Source organism: Hemicordylus capensis, chromosome 2 (genome assembly GCF_027244095.1).
Source record: "Hemicordylus capensis ecotype Gifberg chromosome 2, rHemCap1.1.pri, whole genome shotgun sequence".
Taxonomy (NCBI): Eukaryota; Metazoa; Chordata; class Lepidosauria; order Squamata; family Cordylidae; genus Hemicordylus; species Hemicordylus capensis.
Genome location: NC_069658.1, coordinates 87,657,083 through 87,676,561, shown reverse-complemented (window position 1 = coordinate 87,676,561; position 19,479 = coordinate 87,657,083). Strand labels below are relative to the sequence as shown.

Here is a 19,479-nt window from a genome sequence, read left to right as displayed (position 1 = left end):
ATGGGTGGTTCAGAATGGTCCATGCTGCTGTGGGACTCTAACACACACAGCAACATGGATATGCAAGAGAGTTGTTTCAGAAAAAACCTTGCATGATCACAGGTTGTGCATTAGTTGCAGTATTCCTAATGCAAATCAAAGGAAAAAATGGGGTTCACGGAATCAAAGAAAGAAGAGAAGCATTGAGGTGTCAGCAGCCCCATAAGTGCACTTGGGGGGTGCTGGGATGGCCCAGAGCGAGTGGTGGTGTAGTGCACATAGGGTGCCAACCACCCCCATGGGTTTCTAACCCATGGGGTACAGGGTTCTCTTGTTTCTGAAGTACTGAGTGTGGATTCTATGATAGCAAATGAGATTTTCCATGAGACACCATTAATCCACTCTAATTTGCTATCATAGAATCCACACTCAATACCTCAGAAACAAGAGAACCCTGTACCCCATGGGTTAGAAACCCATGGGGGTGGTTGGCATCCTATGTGCGCTACACCACCAGTCGCTCTGGGCCACTCCAGCACCCCCCCCATGTGCACTTATGGGGCTGCTGAAAGCTCCATTATAACTTATTATGAGGAAAAACCTTAAAGACATGTAAACTTCAACAATTAACGAAAAATCAGCCCTCTGCCCAAATCCTTTGAAAAAATTCAGGTAGCTTCCCTGCCCCTACCCGGCACTACCACCAACCCCACACCGCTCTAGGCCACCCCTTTCCCCCCAACGTGAAGCGATACACCCTTCATTATACCTAAGGGGGGGAAACCTTAAAGACGCGTAAACTTCAAAAATCACTTAAAAATCACCCTTTTGCCCAATTCCTTTCAAATAATTCTGATAGCTTCCTTGCCCACCCCAGGAACTACCACCCACCACACTGCACTCTACGACACCCCTTTCCCCCCCGATCGTACGAGTATCCGATTGCTTTGGGGTTTGGGTGACAGGTACCCCTGGGTGCCAGCTACCATCCTACCAATTTTCAGGTGTCCAAACCGATCCGAACCGGTTCGGATCCAAACCGAACCAGGGGGTGATTCGGACAAAAACAGAACCGAAACACCCCCTCCTGGTTCGGACCCGCTTCGGATCTGAACCGAACTGGGCGAACCGGTTTTGTGCACATCCCTAGTCTATAGTTCTTCTTGCCCTTAAGATGGGGACAATAATTGCTAAACCCCCCCCCCCCCAATCCTTGGGGATTTGGCCACTCACTTTGATAAAGGTAAAGAGCAATGCCAAGATGGGGGCCCACCAGTCCATATTGTTTTTGATAGCCTCCGGGGGATTAAGGTCCTCACCTGGTGCCTTTCTTGGTTTCAGTTGGGGGACAAGGCTGTGGATCTCCAAGATGGATACCGGAGCCCATGCTGGAGTGTCCTCTATGACACTAGAAGGGTCTCTGCCAGAGGCAGTGAGATCTTTATATAGATCATAAAAGTGTTTCTCCCAGGTTCCTGGATGAATGTGTCAGTCCAGGTGGCTTGGACCATAGCTGGGAGAGGATTTTGTGAGACGCCAAAACATGGCAGAGCCCCTAGATCTAGCAGCTTGGATTAGTCTCATCCAGACCTCTTTCATGGCCTCTTTTTTCTTGCAGACCAGCAGGAGGTTATATTGCATTTTCTGCTGAAGTAGATCCTGTGCTGCCCTCAAACCAGAGGTATATTTGTAGACTTGATAGGTGTTGGCGAGGTCTTTTTTGGCATTAACGCAATCCTTGTCAAACCACTGCTTGGAGGGCAGTTGATGCAGAGCACAAGGAGCATGGGTCCTACGAGAGAGGAGCTGCTGTAGTTCCTGAACAAGTGCTTTGTATCATTCTAGAGCAGGCCTGCTCAACTTCTGCCCTCCTGCAGATGTTGGCCTACAACTCCCATAATCCCTGGCTATTGGCCACTGTGGTTGGGGATTATGGGAGTTGTAGTCCAAAAACAGCTGGGGGGCCTAAGTTGAGCAGGCCTGTTCTAGAGGCATAGAATTAGGATCATTACTCATTACGATGAGTGGATTGAGGGCAAATGATCAGAGGCAAATAGCTCACACAGCTCTTGATCTAGTTGTGGTGACCATTTGGTGCGTCAATGTACTCCCTCTGCTGCAGATGTAGTGGGCCCACAGTGGTTCTCCATGTGAGACTAATGAGTAAATGGTTTTAGGAGTAGCGTGATAGGAAGAAGGTCACTATCAAATTTAGGAATAACCTCCAATCCCTCCACTAGTGGTAGCAGGTACCCTGATGTAATGAAGTAGTCAATCAGACTCATTCTGGTGCCAGCAAGAAAGGTGAACTCAGCCGGGTGGTCACTTTCAAACAAGTTGTTCAATCTGGAAAGGTCAAGTCTCATGGCCAGTTGGCTCAAGCAGAGACCTGCATAGTTTGACTTTTGATCCTTAGAGAGGCGGCTGAGAGGGAGTCCATCTGCCCTGGGGCTGGGTGGATAGGCCCTTTGTTGGGAGTATAAGGTGGAATCATCCGGACCCATCCTAGCATTGAAGTCACCACACAGTACCATATAAGCATTGGGGTTGGAGTGGATGCAATCTGCTACATAGTTTTCTAGCTCAGTCCACAATGTTCTGACCTGTGTTTTTCTGCATTGGGGAGGGAGATAGATATTAATTATCAGCAATTCACATCAACTGAATTGGACCAGGATGGCCATTGCATATTGTTTGATTGGTGGGAGCAGTCTGGAGGCTACGTGTAGGGCTGTAGCAACAAGTACACCCAGACCTCCTTTGCATCTGCCACGACCTGCCCCAGGTAAATCTCCAATGGTATGTGAGTGGAAGCCATTCAGATAAAATATAATTCAAACAGAATACACCAACATAGAAGCCTCTTGTAGCATCATCTAAAAATAAGGGCTGGAAATTAGCTGTTGACTGATCTTAACAGCAGCTGCACAAAATTTGGCAACATTGTAGGACATAGAAGGTTTCTTATCTGCCAGAAGGAGTGTGACGTAAAATTCAGCAGTCTGGCCAGGAAAATGTGATAGCAGGGGAGAAATAAGACAACTGGCTATCATTATAAAAAGGACAAAACAGCAGCACATGGTGGACTGATTTGACTTCACCTGAGCCACAGAGGCAAAACTGACTGGCCAGAGGGGTTTTCAAAAACCTTCCAGATAAAACTGCTGATGGTAAGGCATCATATCTTCCTCTAGAGATATGAGAAACACCCTGAGAAACACCCTGTGATGGCTCAGTAAAGAAAGGGACAATAGATAGCTTGCAGGTTCCCGGTTAAAATCACGAAGACATATGGTCTCTGAGATGGAGCTTAAATCATTCTGATGTTCAATGTCTAAGACCCTCTGATGATCTTCTTGGCTTGATTGTAATCCAGTAATGACACATATTCAGTAGAAAGGTCAAGTATGACAGTTTGCCCAATAGTGCTCATGTCCACTTAGATTGAAACCTATCAGCCAATATAAGAGGGATCAGTCCCAGAAGGAAGAATTGGATCCTAAGCCAATAACTGAGGATTAAAATCCATGCTTTTGTTTCCACCGTCTGGAGGCCCATTTCCAACCTCAATGCTATGTTGGAGATACAGTACATCGAGGGGCCCTGAATACTGCTCTAATAAACTTAGATTGGATGATCTCCAATGGAGATCGAACTAGAAAGCTCAAAAGGGGACATGCATAGGGGAATCACTCCAGTCCTTCCCCTGGTTACTTTCAAGTTCATGTTATGTTCAGTGCATGTAAAATCTGTGTACAGTGTATGCACATACAGATCGGTACACATGTACAATCATTCATACATTATGTTGTATACTTGCATAGCAGTACACTTTCGGTCTGTATCCTGCATTTCAGAGGGTCTGTACCCAGGTTCACCTTTGCAATAAACACATGTACTGTCATTCACAAACATTTAAATGCCTGAATGTACATACAACATAATGTCCAAATAGGACTCTGATGCCACCTTCTTCCCATTTCTGTTTCATGTAAAAGCTTTGCACTATGACATATCAAGAAAGATGGCCTTTCTCACTGTAACAGCACCTCTGAGCTGTTCTGGATAAACTTCCAAGCCTAGTGCAACACTGCTTGTCAGGGAACTGCACTGGCTCTGCAATGGATGTAACACCCTCCAAAATCCAGGTTTGCCAGCACAGGAAAGTATAGAAAGAAGAAGCACTCAAATAATGAAGAGCAGCAGGGAGAGAAGTGTGTGTGCATGCATGTACCCATCTGTGTGTATATTTAGGTAAAGTAAAGTGTGCCACTGAGTCAGTGTTGACTCCTGGCAACCACAAAGCGCTGTGGTTGTCTTTGGTAGAATGCAGATGGGGTTTACTATTGCCATTTCCCATGCAGTATAAGATGATGCCTTTTAGCATCTTCCTATATCCCTGCTGTCCACAGGACATCATTGAAATTGTTTATGCACCCAATTCTAGCGGTAGTGTTCAAAGAAGCCTGAATAATTCTTCTCTATTGCAAGATTTGGCATGCATTTTGTCAACAGAATATCTTTTTAAATAATCATAAAATTAAAACATATTTCTGTTGTATCCATTAAAGTTATTAATGATGATAGACTATTATTCAATATGTTCCCCAAAGAGGTGAATTTCTGTAAATACTATAGGCTGTAAGTTCCTCATTTCCAAGAGTGCTGAAGATGAATATTGCACACTGAAGAGATTTAAAATCCCCACTGGTCATGAAGTATATGATGTGAATATCATTTAACTATGGTTTCTCAAACAACCCTTGCTAACTTGGCAAAGAGGCACCTTTGCATGTGGTGATACTCTTTATTTAGCAGGGGGAGAGTAACTGGCCCTCTCCACCCCCAGCACAGTACTTCCAGTGACTGTTGCTGGTGTCTATCTTATGTTTCTTTTTAGACTGTGAGCCCTTTGGTGACAGGGATCCATTTTATTTATTTGTTATTTCTCTGTGTAAACAACCCTGAGCCATTTTTGGAAGGGCAGTATAGAAATTGAATGAATGAATGAATGAATGAATAAATAAATAAATAAATAACCCCTATGAAATAAGGCTAAAACCAAAGGCGACGAAGAAACTGCTAGAGTTCATTTACAGTTTGGACCTTTTCTCATATAAATCTAAAATGTGAGGATTTCAATGAAGCCTTTTCTCCAAACTCCTTTCAGTTCAGATTATCCAGTAATGAGCATATGGAGAGTTCCCTTTTATGCATGTCATCTACCCCACTCCCCTCATTTGCTTAAGAATGTCTAGGGAATTTAATGCACTCGTATTTAATTTTTTTCCTTTTTTTTAAATTTAAAAGAAAGAAATAGCTTCCACTTGTTTTAATATTTATTTGGATTTGTTTTACCTCAGAGTTCAGACTACATCATAAACTTTATAACGCATGTCAATATCTGAAAGTGCATGAGAGAAACCTCAAATGCCAAAAGCCTAAACCTGCAAGAATTGGAACTTTTACACCTAAAAATAAATTATACATTAAAAAGATCACAGAAACCTTACTCTTGAGATAAAGATGACTGTTGTAGATCAAGCTGTGTTTAAACAGTACATAAAGAACAGCCCTGCTGGATCAGGCCCAAGGCCCATCTAGTCTAGCATCCTGTTTCACACAGTGGGCTACCAGATGCCACCGGAAGCCACAGGCAGGAGTTGAGGGGTTACACAGAGGAATTGAGGAGTTACATAGGAACGCAGGAAGCTGCTTTATACTGAGTCAGACCATTGGTTTATCTAGCTCAGTATTGTCTACACAGACTGGCAGTGGCTTCTCCAAGAACCTTTTTAAGGAGAATTTTAATCCATTGACCCAAAATTTCAGCGCTGGAGTGCCTAGAAGGACCAGGCACAAGTCCCAGTACCAACTGAAGAACTGAAGCCCTTGTGTCATAGCTGTGAGTTCCAGCTCTAGCTCCATGCAAGGTTGGCAATTGCATCTGTGGATACTTGTTTCCTGTCACAGTAAAGGCTGTATGGTGCCTGCATGTGGCTTTGAGCCAGGCTCGACATTGAGCCAGCCTGGTTTGGCCAGCCCAGTTTGGCTGGTCTGTGTTGGAACTGGACCACCCCTCCAAAGGGGGATGCCGGTCTGAGTTTGAACTGGACCAGCTCCTAGTCTGAATAACCAGCTTGTGGACTGGCTCGGGTAGGGAAAGCATCGGAGGTGGCGGGGGACAGCAGAGGGGCTCGTCCAACCTGAGGCATCCCCCTACCTTAACTTCCCTAAAGATGGGGGCGGGGGAGGAAAGAAAGCAGCCTCTGTATCTTTCTGGGAGGCTATGGGATAGGCTACTCTTTAGTAGGCTCAGCGCTTACTGCTCACCCTGGCTCTGTTATAATTGGGGTTAGTAAACTCCTCCTCTTCAACAGATTTTGTAGAATAATATTATGGGGAAAACTCCAGGAATAGCTGCAGTCAGAGCTGTCTAGGCTTGAGACAAAGTTTGACTATTGCCCTTACTTGTATTGACAAGGACAAAGAGAAGGATTTCTTTCCCCTGCTTGAGAGCAGTTTTAAGCCTATCTGATGGACTACGGCCTCTTTGTTTTTAAAAGCAGACTGAACTGGTCAAAGAAAATCCTCTGTGAGAATCTCACAGATTGTGAGGACACTATCTGTCCCCTTGCAAGAGCTCTTTATTTGCAGCAAGTTGTTTGCATGCATGCTACCATTTGGAAGGGTCTGACCTCCCTCCCACCCGCCAATCCAGAATGATGGGTGCCATTAGCTAGCAGAGCTACCTTTAAAAACAATCCTCTCATGTGTGCATACATCATGCAAGGTGTGCTTAACCAATGCATCCCACTAAAGTGTTTCTTTTGACAAATGAACCCCAGATTCCTATCTTGTCTGCTTCTGAACATGCATTGAAGTGGATGAAATGGCTCTGATTAATGAAAAATGGAGAGAAGTGCTAATGTGGGCTTTCTTAATGCAACATCAGATTTAAAAGCCTGTGACTGAAATTAATCTATCCCACTACGGAAACATAATGAGGCTGAACAATATCTTTTAAAAGTTGTCCTCTTCTGTTATTACTAGGCATTTAACAATGTTTGCTAATCAATCCTTGGATGCTTGGATATTATCAGAGGTATTACAAAGTTCTGTTTGGCTGCTTGTTTTCAGTGGTGCAGAAAGCAATCCAGACCAAATAAAGTTTCACCAATTTCCATATTACCTGCAGGAACTGAGCTTCCAAAGATAGAAATATGTATTATAGGGTTGCCTACTGTCCCACACTGTGCAGGATGTCCCGACTTTCAGCAGGGAAATGCTTGTCTCATTTGGGACGCAATTTCTCCTGCTTTTTGACCTGAATTAAAAAAAAACCTTTTAAAGCCGCTGCTGAGTGGCGGCAGAGCAGGATGGCAGTGAGAGCTTTCCCGCCTCCCAAACTATGGGAAAGGAATGGCTGCTTTCTGGGGCAGGGCTGGCTGGGGCAGACATGCTGGTGAGAGGCACGCTGCTGCTAAAAGAAAGGCACTCCAGCACTCACCACCGCGGCCTCCACTGACTGAAGGAGGGAAGGACGGAGTTGGAGAGAAAGCCGACAAAAGACTCCCTTCCTCCAAATGAGACTTCTCATTTTCACCCAGAAGGAGATTCTTATAATGCTGCTTTTCAAAACGGCTAATATTATGGGGCAGCATTCAGGCAAAGTTACTCCCAAGAAGCACCATTGAAATCACTGAGAGTTATCTTTACTACCTTAAGGCCCATAGATTTCAATGAAACTTGATTATGGCTAACTTAATCTGAATGCTACCCATGCATTCGAGAACAAATTGCTTAGAAAAGCAGTATATAAATGTATTAGATGCATGCAATACATTAATACGTTACACTACTAATAAATTATTGTTCATGTTCTGACAGACACACATAATGTCATTTAATTAAGGTTCTACAGTGAGTCTCTTCTCATGCACAGCCTAACCCAGGCTAGGGATGCCCAGCTTGGCTTAGGCTGTGGGTGGGAACTGCTGGGATCAAACCCAATCCCAGTGGCCGGGGGTGGTGGTGGTAGGCAATGCTGCTTAGCCTGGCTTTTTAGCCTGGCTGTTAGCCAAGGTTAAGGGAGCGAGAACTTCCTTAACCCCGGCTACCTGCTCGTGTACAAGTACGGGCTGCTTTCAGCCCGGCGACACACAGAGACAGGAGCCTAGAGCACCCAATGCATGATGGGATTCCCAAATGCATCCCTGCCTCCAGACCTGCAATGCATGCTGCACCACGCAGTGCTGCTTGCCTGGAGAGAAGGTGAGTTTAAGCAGCCTCCCCCCGACCCCCGCCACCCACCTGATGTGGACAACCTCAATGTGTTATTTATTTTGGAGATTCCATGCTCAGAACGGAACACAAGATCTGTTTCATGCACACCCCTAATCGGCCGGGCTATGGTGAGAAAAAGATGAAACTAGATAGGCCTTGGCCTGATCCGGAAGAACTCTTATTGTGCCCTCTTTTTTCTTTTTAATACGCAGACATTTGACCTTTGTTTCCCAATTCTCATTCTTCAAGGCTGCCACTCAGATTTACTCCTTTAATCTCCATTATTTGAAGCTGTTATTTATTCTTGTGTGCTCCAGTACCTTGTAAAGAAATAAAGATATTATATAGGGGTGTGCAATTCGGGATTTCGGGTGATTCGGCTCGGACCCGAACTGAATCACCCCTGTTCTGTTTTGTGCCCGAATCTGGGTCACCCGAATCACCCTTGATTCGGTTCGGATTCGGATTTAATCCGAATCTGAATCAATTCAGGGGGGTAAAAAGGGGCCCAGGGGCAAAATTTTGGGGTGGGGTGGTAGTGCCCAATGGGTAGAGTCTACCACCCCAATTTCGGGGGGATTGGGCAGAGGGCTGATTTTTTGAGAATTTTTGAAGTTTGGGTGTCTTTGGGGCAGATTGGGGGCAGAAAGTGGATCTGCCCCAAAGGAGTGGGGTGGGCTGGTAGTGCCTCATGGGTGGAGGCTACCACCCCCATTTCAGGGGGATTGGGCAGAGGGCTGATTTTTTGAGAATTTTTGAAGTTTGGGTGTCTTTGGGGCAGATTGGGGGCAGAAAGTGGATCTGCCCCAAAGGAGTGGGGTGGGCTGGTAGATAGTGCCTAATGGGTGGAGGCTACCACCCATCCCCAATTTAAGAGTGATTGGGCAGAGGGGTGAATTATGGTGAATTTATTTGTATGAGGTTTGTCTTCATAAGGTGAAGTGTGCTAAATTGATTACTTCCTCATATTATTCATAGTAAAGGAAAGTGTGAAAAAGTGAAAGTGGGGTCATGAGAGTTGTTTAATTGAAAAAAATCTCATTTGCTATGATAGAATGAGAATTCACACCTCAGAAAAAACTTCTGAGGTGTGAATTCTCATTCTATCATAGCAAATGAGATATTTTTCAATTAAACAACTCTCATGACCCCACTTTCACTTTTTCACACTTACTATGAATATGAGGAAGTAATCAATTTAGCACACTTCACCTTATGAAGACAAACCTCATAAAAATAAATTCACCAGAATTCCCCCCTCTGCCCAATCACTCTTCAATTGGGGATGGGTGGTAGCCTCCACCCATTAGGCACTATCTACCAGCCCACCCCACTCCTTTGGGGCAGATCCACTTTCTGCCCCCAATCTGCCCCAAAGACACCCAAACTTCAAAAATTCTCAAAAAATCAGCCCTCTGCCCAATCCCCCTGAAATGGGGGTGGTAGCCTCCACCCATGAGGCACTACCACCCCACCCCACTCTTTTGGGGCAGATCCACTTTCTGCCCCCAAACTGCCCCAAAGTCACTAAAACTTCAAAAATTCTCAAAAAATCAGCCCTTTGTCCAAACCCCCTTAAATTGGAGTGGTAGCCTGAACCCATGAGGCACTACCACCCCACCCCACTATTCTGCCCCAGGCCCCACTTTCTGCCCCAATATGCCCCAATCTGCCCCAAAGACATGAAATTTTCAGAAATTTACCAAAAATCAGCCCTTGGCCCAATCCCCCTGAAATTGGGGTGGTAGCCTGCACCCATTAGGCACTACCACCCCACCCCACTCCTTTTGCCCAGATCCCATGCTATGCCCCCGAACTGCCCCAAAGTCACTAAAACTTTAAAAATTCACCAAAAATCAACCGTGAACCGAATCACCCGAATTTTTCATGCCCAAAATTCGGGTGATTCGGCTCGTGCCCGAAAAATATCGGGGGACATCGGGGGTGATTCGGTTCGGCCCCGAATCACCCGAAATTGTTCGTTTTGGGCACAGATTGTTCTGTGCCCGAAATTTTTTGCACATCCCTAATATTATATTCTGCTACAGGGTTCCCATTAGGGATGCGTTACACCTTTATATTCTTCTAATTTATGTTTATTGCAGCTTTGACTTGTTCTGTTTCACAGCTGCTTTGCTTTCTTTTCCCCTTGTGCAGTTTTTAATTATGAGCTTCAGTTTACAAACTTATAGTATTATCCAAATATTATGGGACACATACAAAAAATCACATAGTATACTTCCAAAACCAAGCATGATTTGCATTTTGGTCAAGTTCAGATGATACTGATTGTCCCTCTTAAGTTTTTTTTTAGAGAGGAGCATGGGTGTGCCTCACTCTTCCCCCAGTGAATACATCGTCCAACTGTTGCCTAATCATGCACAGTATTTCATTTGCACAAGGGACATTCAGTGGGATGGGGCATCTGATGTGGCAAGGAGACTTGCATGCTCATATACTTCTCCCACATGCCACTAAGAGGGAATAGTTAAGAGTATGATGCAAACCTGTGTCCACCAAGAACATCATTTATTGCATAGATGTCCAGGTGACCAGAAATAAACCTTATTGGCTTTCATTTTTAGAAGGATTTTTTTTTTCTTGGAAGCAATGCTACACCTTTCTCTTGTTTGAAGAAAAAATAGTTTGCACTCCAGCACTAACTTTTTTTTAAAAGGGGGACAACTTTCTCTTGAACTTGAAAGAAAAGTTGGACCAGTCCTGGCACATGAGTATTTAAAATAGGGTGAGAAAGAAGTGGAAGCAATAAGTCTTGAATGGCATCTTGACATGCTGTACCCTACACATGACTGGACTAGCCATACTGCTATGCATGCTACAGAGCAGCCCACTAAGGAGACATTTCATGAGCCATTTTGGGAAGGATGGTATATAATCAAATAAATAAATAAATTTCCAGAGGATGTTCTTGCAGTGGAATAATTGCTGAGGCACAGAGACTGAGCCACCAAATGCAACAGCCTCAGTAAATGCACCTATTGCTGGAGAATTGCTTTTAAACAGTTATGAAATCTCAGATGGTGGCTTCATACAACATGGAGAACCTGGTCCCTGGAGCACATTCAACATTGCATACTCTTTTGGTGATTGCTTTGAAAGTCTTTGATTATATTCAGATATAAGCTTCATCCTGAGTGGTACACAGTACACAGGATTCACACAGTGCATAATTAATCTATGGAACTCTTTGCCATGGGATGTGGTGATGGCCACTAGCTTGGATGGCTTTAAAAGGGGCTTTGACAAATTCATGGAGGACAGGTCTATAAATGGCTACTAGTGGGATGTAGGCCACCTTCAGCCTCAGAAGCAAGATGCCGCTAAATACCAGTTGCAGGGGAGTAACAGCAAGAAAGAGGGCATGCCCTTCCTTGTGGACTTCTCAGAGGCATCTGGTGGTTCACTGTGTGAAACAGGATGCTGGACTAGATAGGCCTTGGGCTGCATTCAGCAGGGCTGTTCTTATGACTGTTATGGACGCCAGAAGTATATGAAATATAGGCCTGTGTCTGATTTCATTTTATATTAAGAGTTCAATTAAATGCCTGGACTCAAGGTAAACTGATGCCCAGGTCAACTGCTCTGTGAGGGAGGAGGCAATCCAGCATTGTATTGTGGAATGAGCACTCACAGAAACAAAAGGGCTAGGCCTGAGCTAGTTGATAGTCTGCCAGGGGCTGATCTCCCCCCCCCTTCCTGTTGCAAGAAGCCAGTGTTAATCCTTGCCAACGATTAACTCAATTGCTCTCTATAGAGATTCAACATAGCTAAATGGATACAAAGAAAATGCCTGTAGACTTTAATTCTTACCTCACTGATGCCATAAATGTATTGAACGTCTCACACATGTATACCTTCTCATGTTAAATATTCTCTTGCTATAATTACACACTAGATAGAGGTACACAAGAAATAATGGAATTGCTGTCTCACACAGATGGAACTAATTTTCTCACTAACTCTTGACTTTTAACACCTTTTGGGGTCAGACTGGCAAGATGCAATTTGCAGCTCTGAGATGCAGATTTGCCTTGGGCAATGCTCCCCCTCCCTTCTGAGCACACAGTTTTCAGAAGATGAGATTGAGATCTTTCTGGACTGGCCAATATCCTGAATAATTTAAAAAGACACCGTCCAGAAGGTAGCAGCGAGTTGTCACCTTTTTGGGACCCAGGAAAAGATGAGAATTGTATAGATCAAAGGAAAATACACTATAAGAAGGAGGCTACTGGACAGAGAGTTTAGCAGTTCTGTGTCTACGGGCAATCTGTTCACACGTAAGAGGCATCTGGTGGTTCACTGTGTGAAACAGGATGCTGGACTAGATAGGCCTTGGGCTGCATTCAGCAGGGCTGTTCTTATGACCTGCTGCAAGATATCAGTGTTGTAGAACCTTTAGGGAACAGTGACTAGTGATCAAATTCAGCATATATAGAAGGAGAGAATAGAAAAGGAAGATATCTAACATAGATACTTTGAACTTCAGAAGAGGAAACTTCTCTAAAATAAGGAGTTTGGTGAAAAGAAAACTGAAAGGGGAAATCAGGAGAGTAAATTCACTCCAGAATTTTATTCTGGAGTTTAACACCAAAATAATAGAAGCCCAGTTACAATGTATACCAAAAAGAAGGAAAGGTACCACCAAGTCCAAGAGGGAGCTAGCATGACTAACAAGTAAAGTCAAGGAAGCTATAAAAGGGAAGATGATTTCCTTCAGAAATTGGAAGGCCTGCCCAAATGATGAGAACAGAAAGGAACACAAACTCTGGCAAAAGAAATGCAAGGAGACAATAAGGGATGTGAAAAAAAGAGTATGAAGAACATTTAGCTAAAAGCATCAAGGGGAACAACCAAAACTTCTTTAAATACATCAGAAGCAGGAAACCTGCCAGAGAGGCAGATGGACCATTAGATAATGAGGGAGTGAAAAGGATTATTAAGGAGGATATGGAGATTGAGGAGATTGAGGATATGGAGATTGAGGAGAAGCTAAACAGGTTCTTTACATCTGTCTTCATGGCAGAGGATACCAAACATATACATAGGAACATAGGAAGCTGCCATATACTGAGTCAGACCATTGGTCTATCTAGCTCACTATTGTCTTCACAGACTGGCAGCAGCTTCTCCAAGGTTGCAGGCAGGAATCTCTCTCAGCCCTATCTTGGAGAAGCCAGGGAGGGAACTTGAAACCTTCTGCTCTTCCCAGAGCGGCTTCATATACCTGTGCCTGAACCGAGCTTCTCAGGGACAGATGTTAAAAAACTGAGTCAGATAGAGGTGATGAGAGATGACCTGTCTGGAAATATTAAAAATTAACAAATTGCCAGGGCCAAATGTCATCCACCCAAGAGTCCTTAAATAACTCAAATGTTAAATTGCTGACCTCCTTGCAAAAATATGTAACTTATCCCTACAATCAGGCTCTGCGCCAGAGAACTGGAAAACAGCCAACATAACACCGATTTCCAAAAATGTATCCAGGAGGGATGTGGGAAATTACAGGATGGTTAGCTTAACATCTGTTCTGGACAAATTGAAGGAGAGCATTCTCAAGGATAAAATTGTTACGCATATAGAAGAACAGGCCCTGCTGAAGGAAAACCAGCATGACTTCTACCAGCCTGGATGGCTTTAAGAAGGCCTTAGATAAATTCACAGAGGACATGTCTATCAATGGCTAGTAGTCTGAGGGATAGGCCACCTCCAGCCTCAGAGGCAAGATGCCTCTAATATTAATTGCATGGTAACAACAGCAGGAGAGAGGGAATGCCTTCACCTCTTGCCTGTGATTTTCCCAGAGGCATCTGGTGGGCCACTGTGTGAAACTGGATGCTGGAATAGATAAGCCTTGAGCCTGATCCAGCTTATGTTCTAGATAGCATTTTCATCAAACAAATTCCTAACACATAGAGAGAAATTTCAGCTCAACTAATACTTAGAGCACAATCTGATCTGATGATGCTAAAAATAGCTATCTATACTTAGCTATTTTTCAGTAGAGATGTTCAGTAGAGATGTTCTGGATGTTCATAAGGAGCAGGATGACCCTGCTTTCTATATTGGAACAGAATTCAGATATGGAATTAATAGGATCATATGTTATCTTTGTACATTTAGTTATCTTTCTTCAGCCATTACAGATCTACAGAATAATTGTAGTTTTCCTTACAGAGGACTCTAGGGATCTCTGTAAGATATACTTTCTAGAAGTATAATAAATTAAGACTGAATTCCTTTTTGGGTTGATCTGTAATGCTGAACAAGTGGTGAACTTGATTTAGAAAATTATAAAATGATTTTCTTTGGAATATGACAATTTATTAATAAAAACCTTGGATAAAAAGTGGTATGGAAATGTTGAGTGGTAAGAGCAAAACTTTAGGCAAATCAAAGCAAGGGCTTAGAAAGAGATTAAATGCCATTTCACAAAAATCCTCTGAAGCAAAACAATAAGTATGCATTTGCAATATCAATAATAATTAGGATTATGTGCCATTCTGATAACTATTTAACATTACCAGAGATAATTTCAACATGTTCTATTTAACAGTGATTTAATTAGGTGACATGATTTCAGAACACTGTCAATGGGATTTGTTGCTTACACAGATCACAAAAGTTCTTCATCACTACATTTCATAAGGCTATTGAAATTCACAAGGCTATTTTATTTAATAAAATAGTATTTTATTAAATATTTAAGTAATAATATTTCATAAATATTATGAAATTCATAAGGCTATTTTAAAACTTCTTTCTCTTGTATGGTGGCACCATGATTAGACATTTGCTCAATTCTCCCAAAGCTGGACTTACTTTCTTGTTCAATTAGAACAAGAGGAGGGGTTTTTTTTCCCCATCTTGGAGATGATGGAAGCCATTAATAGGCCCAATTTGGATGACAAGCAAAACCAAATGTATGCCTAGGTTAATCTCGGAAGCCAGCCCAAGAATCATGTCGCAGATGATCTGTCAGTGGTGGTTTCATTGCCTTTGCCAGCAATCCCCCTCCCTGTTTTTCCCACCAAATACATCACTTGCCCAGCAACCATAGGTTGTGAAATGGGGGGGGGGCATGCTCAAGGGAGGCGCTTCAGTGCAAATCCCAGGTTGCCATATTCAAATGGCACAATGGGGAAGAGTTCTCGTTCCAGCAACTTGCCCAACTTCAAGCCAAGGGTTCAATCTGCAGTCTGGAGGCAGCTTTGGATCTAGAACCGTGATTGCAAGATTTTCCTGCATTTGGACAATAAGAAGTACTGACCTCAGGTAAGTATAACCGAGTGTTGACATGTCATCTGAATGAGGCCATAGTTGCTTTAAACCCTTGCAAGCGATCATCTAAAATGGGGCAAAATCCATCCTTTGGTAGCAGGCTTGGTGTAATTGTTTCTTCTGACCATGTGGCAGTGCCCTAGGTTTTATTGCATTGACCTTCCATAGGATCTAGGCATGTTCAGCTTTCACTGGAAAAAATAAAGTAATAAATTAAACTGTATAGTGTAGCACTTCGTAGAGCCTGCAAAACCTCTTTATTGAAGGATACAGTTTTGTATCACTAGCCATGCCCCGCTAGTGAAAACACATTTGAATGGGAGTGTAACATTTGTTTAGCTGCTCTGAGGGAGACATTAATGGTGATAACTAATTTGAGGAGGTGGCCTATTTAGTTTCCAAGTCAAGAATAACTCCAGGGAGTAGCAGAGGGTAGCAGGGCTTCTCCCCAAATATATCCTGATTCCCCTTTTGCTTCCTTATCCAGCAGACTGGAACTTTACATCAAAGTATCAGACAATATAGTCATAGTACAGTATATTATGGCCCTATAATTTGAATTCATTCTTTCTAAAGGTCTCAATTGTTTAAAGAAGCTTCATTCACTCTACACCAGACCAAGCAGCTGAAGCCAGTGTAGCCAGGTAGATAGGAGACTCCTCAAGCCTCCCTCCCAAGGGCCAGGCCAACCCCTTCACTTCCTTCCTGGCCAGGACCTGGGCTGGGTGAGAGCATTTGTGATGAAAAGATGCATGGTCATATCTCCTGCAGATTTCAGCTTCACTGGTACTAACCTCTTCCTCCATCCCAGTCTTCCCTGCCACATGGTATTGGACAGGAAGAGGAAACTAGTGTGGAATGGAGTTGCAGCCACTGGGGGGGCCATGGGGTGGGGGCGGCAGCAGCTATTGCTGTACCTGAATGCTGTTTTGAGCAGCAGCATGCCACCCAGCACCCCCTGGAGTGGGGGATAGCCTCTGCCACTCACCAGGCTGCCACTGGGGGATTGGCTCCATGGAGGCCAGGTGAGTCGTGGAGGTGATCTCCCACCACAGGGAGTGCTGGACAGCACGCTGATGCTCAAAGCAGCATTCAGGTGTGGTGGTAGCGGAGGTAAGCACCTATTAATTTACCCTTAAAGGTGCCTCTCACCGCACACGCCCCCAGCACCCACACTGGCCACTACTGATGGAAGGTTTGGCTTAATCCAAACCCACAGTATTTTCTAAGAATCTTGCCCATTTTCTGAACTGCATGACAAATAGCTGGTTGGTGGACTTGGTTATCAGGGGTATTGAAAAAAAAAGTTGTCCAAGTTTCTTGATCTGAAGAAAGTTTTTAAACAGGTTTGCTTGTCACAACAACAGGCATATTCAGCTTCATTAATAAACAACATTAATTACTTTACCACTATAATTTTGCTAATGCACAGCCAAATCCACACTCCCCTAATAATGTTCTTTGCCACCCCTTTGCTCCTGCCGATGAGTTGTTCTAGAGTCACCCTGTTTCAAGTGTTGAAGTGGGCAGAAAAGCACACTAGGCCTTCCAACCTACATCTGAAAGAACATAGCACAGATGCCCCAGACTGTTAATTGTTTTGTTTATATATTCAAAGCACAATGTCAGTGGGGATTTATGATTTCACCTGTCTTTCAAAGGGCACATGCAAGCAATTCATTAGTCAAGGGCTATTTATCTAAGTGTTCAACCTGACCAATGTGGTTCTGATCTCTTGATGTCTTCAATTAAAAGTTGCAAATGACACATTTTTTTAAAAAAAGCACTTTATAACTGGCAATAAAATGGGTGGGGGGGGGACAAACAAATTGTGATCAGGTATATGACACTTGGCACCCAGCTACAAGGGTGACTTAGCAAAATGTAAATTAGTGCATAAATAAATGAAGCTTTTAAAATGTTGTTTCTCATTCTGCATTTTAAGAGGTTTCCCAAAAGAGCCATTTTTATTTATTCATTTAAACACACTTTTCTATTCAATGCATAAACTCAACCAAGAAGCACTTGGCAGCTTTTGCTGCTCAGGATGGCCTCTCATAAAATTACTCTGGAGACTGTAAAGATGAGCTTAGCTGACAGTGCATATTTCAGGTGAGACCCAACACTCAGAATGGTAGCATCTGTTACCTAATAAAAGCAACAGGAAGTGATTCTGATGATCCCCACAAGTTATTCTACAGCTGTTTCTGCTTTCATTCAAAGATTGTTTCAACAGATGGATGACTGGGAAGGAACAACTTTCCTCCTGGTCTAGCCTCACACCCTTCAAACATGAAGCTGCTCTTTGTAACATCATTCCCCAGAAAAAGGAGTATTCTGCTTAGGACCATGCAAATTTTTATCTATCTATCTATCTATCTATCATATTTCTATACTGCCTGAAATGTGCATCCCTAGGTGGTGTACATAAGTTAAAATACAATATAAAAACAGAATAAAATGATTAACACAATTATGAATTTTAATTAATCAATCAATTAAAATTAATCAAAACCCTGAGAAAACAGGTGCATCTTGAGGGTTTTAAGTCCTTACAACTTGTTTAGTGATGATTTGTTTTATCTCTAAGCCATAGAGCAAAACAAGCTGCCTTGGGGCTGTTGCAGAAACAGAGTATAAATCAAATGAATGAATGAATATGTAAATGCCAGAAACAACACACACGGGACATTATTCCTGCTCTTAATTATTTATATTATGCAGTGTATTATTACCGGCAGAGGTTATGGATATTTTCTTTGCTATGCCTTTTATATGGATACCTTTATACTGTATATATAGCCCCAGAAAGATAGACTTGAAATGACCTGCTCTGTTACCTCCCTAGTTTATGGGAAGTTGTCTTGCATCCAGGCTAGCATTTTTTTTCACAAAATCACCTACTGCTGGAGGCTGTGCACACGAGCAGCACAACCCAGGCTGGTGTTAAACCCGGCCTTTAACCTTAGTTACAGAGTGTGAATGCGCCCTCTAACCCAGGTCCAGGATTGTGTATATGCTCAGACTGCACGCAGCCCAAGCATGCACAGAGTTGGGTGTTTAGAGTGCCCAACTCAGGGTGGAATCCCCCAGGATGGAATCCCCCATTGTGGGATATCCAGGGGCTGGGCGTTCTTTCCCTGGCCTCTTTGCTGCTGCACTGCTCACCAAAGCAGCACTCGTCTGTGAGTGTGGAATGGAGAGCATGTCACAAGCTCACTCAACAGAAGAGGCTGGCCAGAGAGATATAATACAATAGCTAGTAGCTCAGGTTTCAGTTATTATTTTACATTTTATATCCCGCTCTTCCTCCAAGGAGCCCAGAGCGGTGTACTACATATTTGAGTTTCTCTTTCATAACAACCCTGTGAAGTAGGTTAGGCTGAGAGAGAAGTGACTGGCCCAGAGTCACCCAGAAAGTCTCATGGCTGAATGGGGATTTGAACTCGGGTCTCCCCGGTCCTAGTCCAGCACTCTGACCACTCCACCATGCTGGCTTTTAGTTTTATTGCTAAATAGACAGGTTTAACAGTCTTACCAGGGATACAGAAGTGAGGGGTGGGAAGCCCAGATTTTGAGGTCACAATCTCTCCAACAGAGGCTCAATCCGATTTGATGTGCTGTCTCCAGCAGTTGTTAAAGGCACAAGCTGCCTGATTTATAGTCCACAGCCACATGCACTTAATCAACACTCCACACCTACCAGCTGCCATAGATTCAATCTGGCTCCTGCTGCCTCCTCGTGAGCCGGTTACTCCTCCGTAATTCCCTCACCTGTTGCTGATGTTTTTCCTTTCTGTGTCCTCCAGGAGATAGCTGCCGTTCGAACTCTGGCTCAGATCCTGACCCTTCTCTCCAAAGGTCGCCCGGCCCTGCTGGCCCCTCCTGCACCAAACACTCACCCTGGCCTGTCTC

General features: G+C 43.6%; 1 long non-coding RNA gene across 3 annotated transcripts in view; it reads right to left on the bottom strand.

Moving 5' to 3' along the window:
- LOC128342252 (uncharacterized) overlaps nt 1–19,479 on the bottom strand; it is a 107,695-nt gene that overhangs the window by 25,102 nt on the left and 63,114 nt on the right. For all 3 annotated transcript variants that reach the window (XR_008314865.1, XR_008314863.1, XR_008314864.1), the window contains exon 3: nt 15,554–15,755. This is a non-coding gene — a long non-coding RNA (uncharacterized LOC128342252). The remainder of the gene's footprint in view (nt 1–15,553; nt 15,756–19,479) is intronic.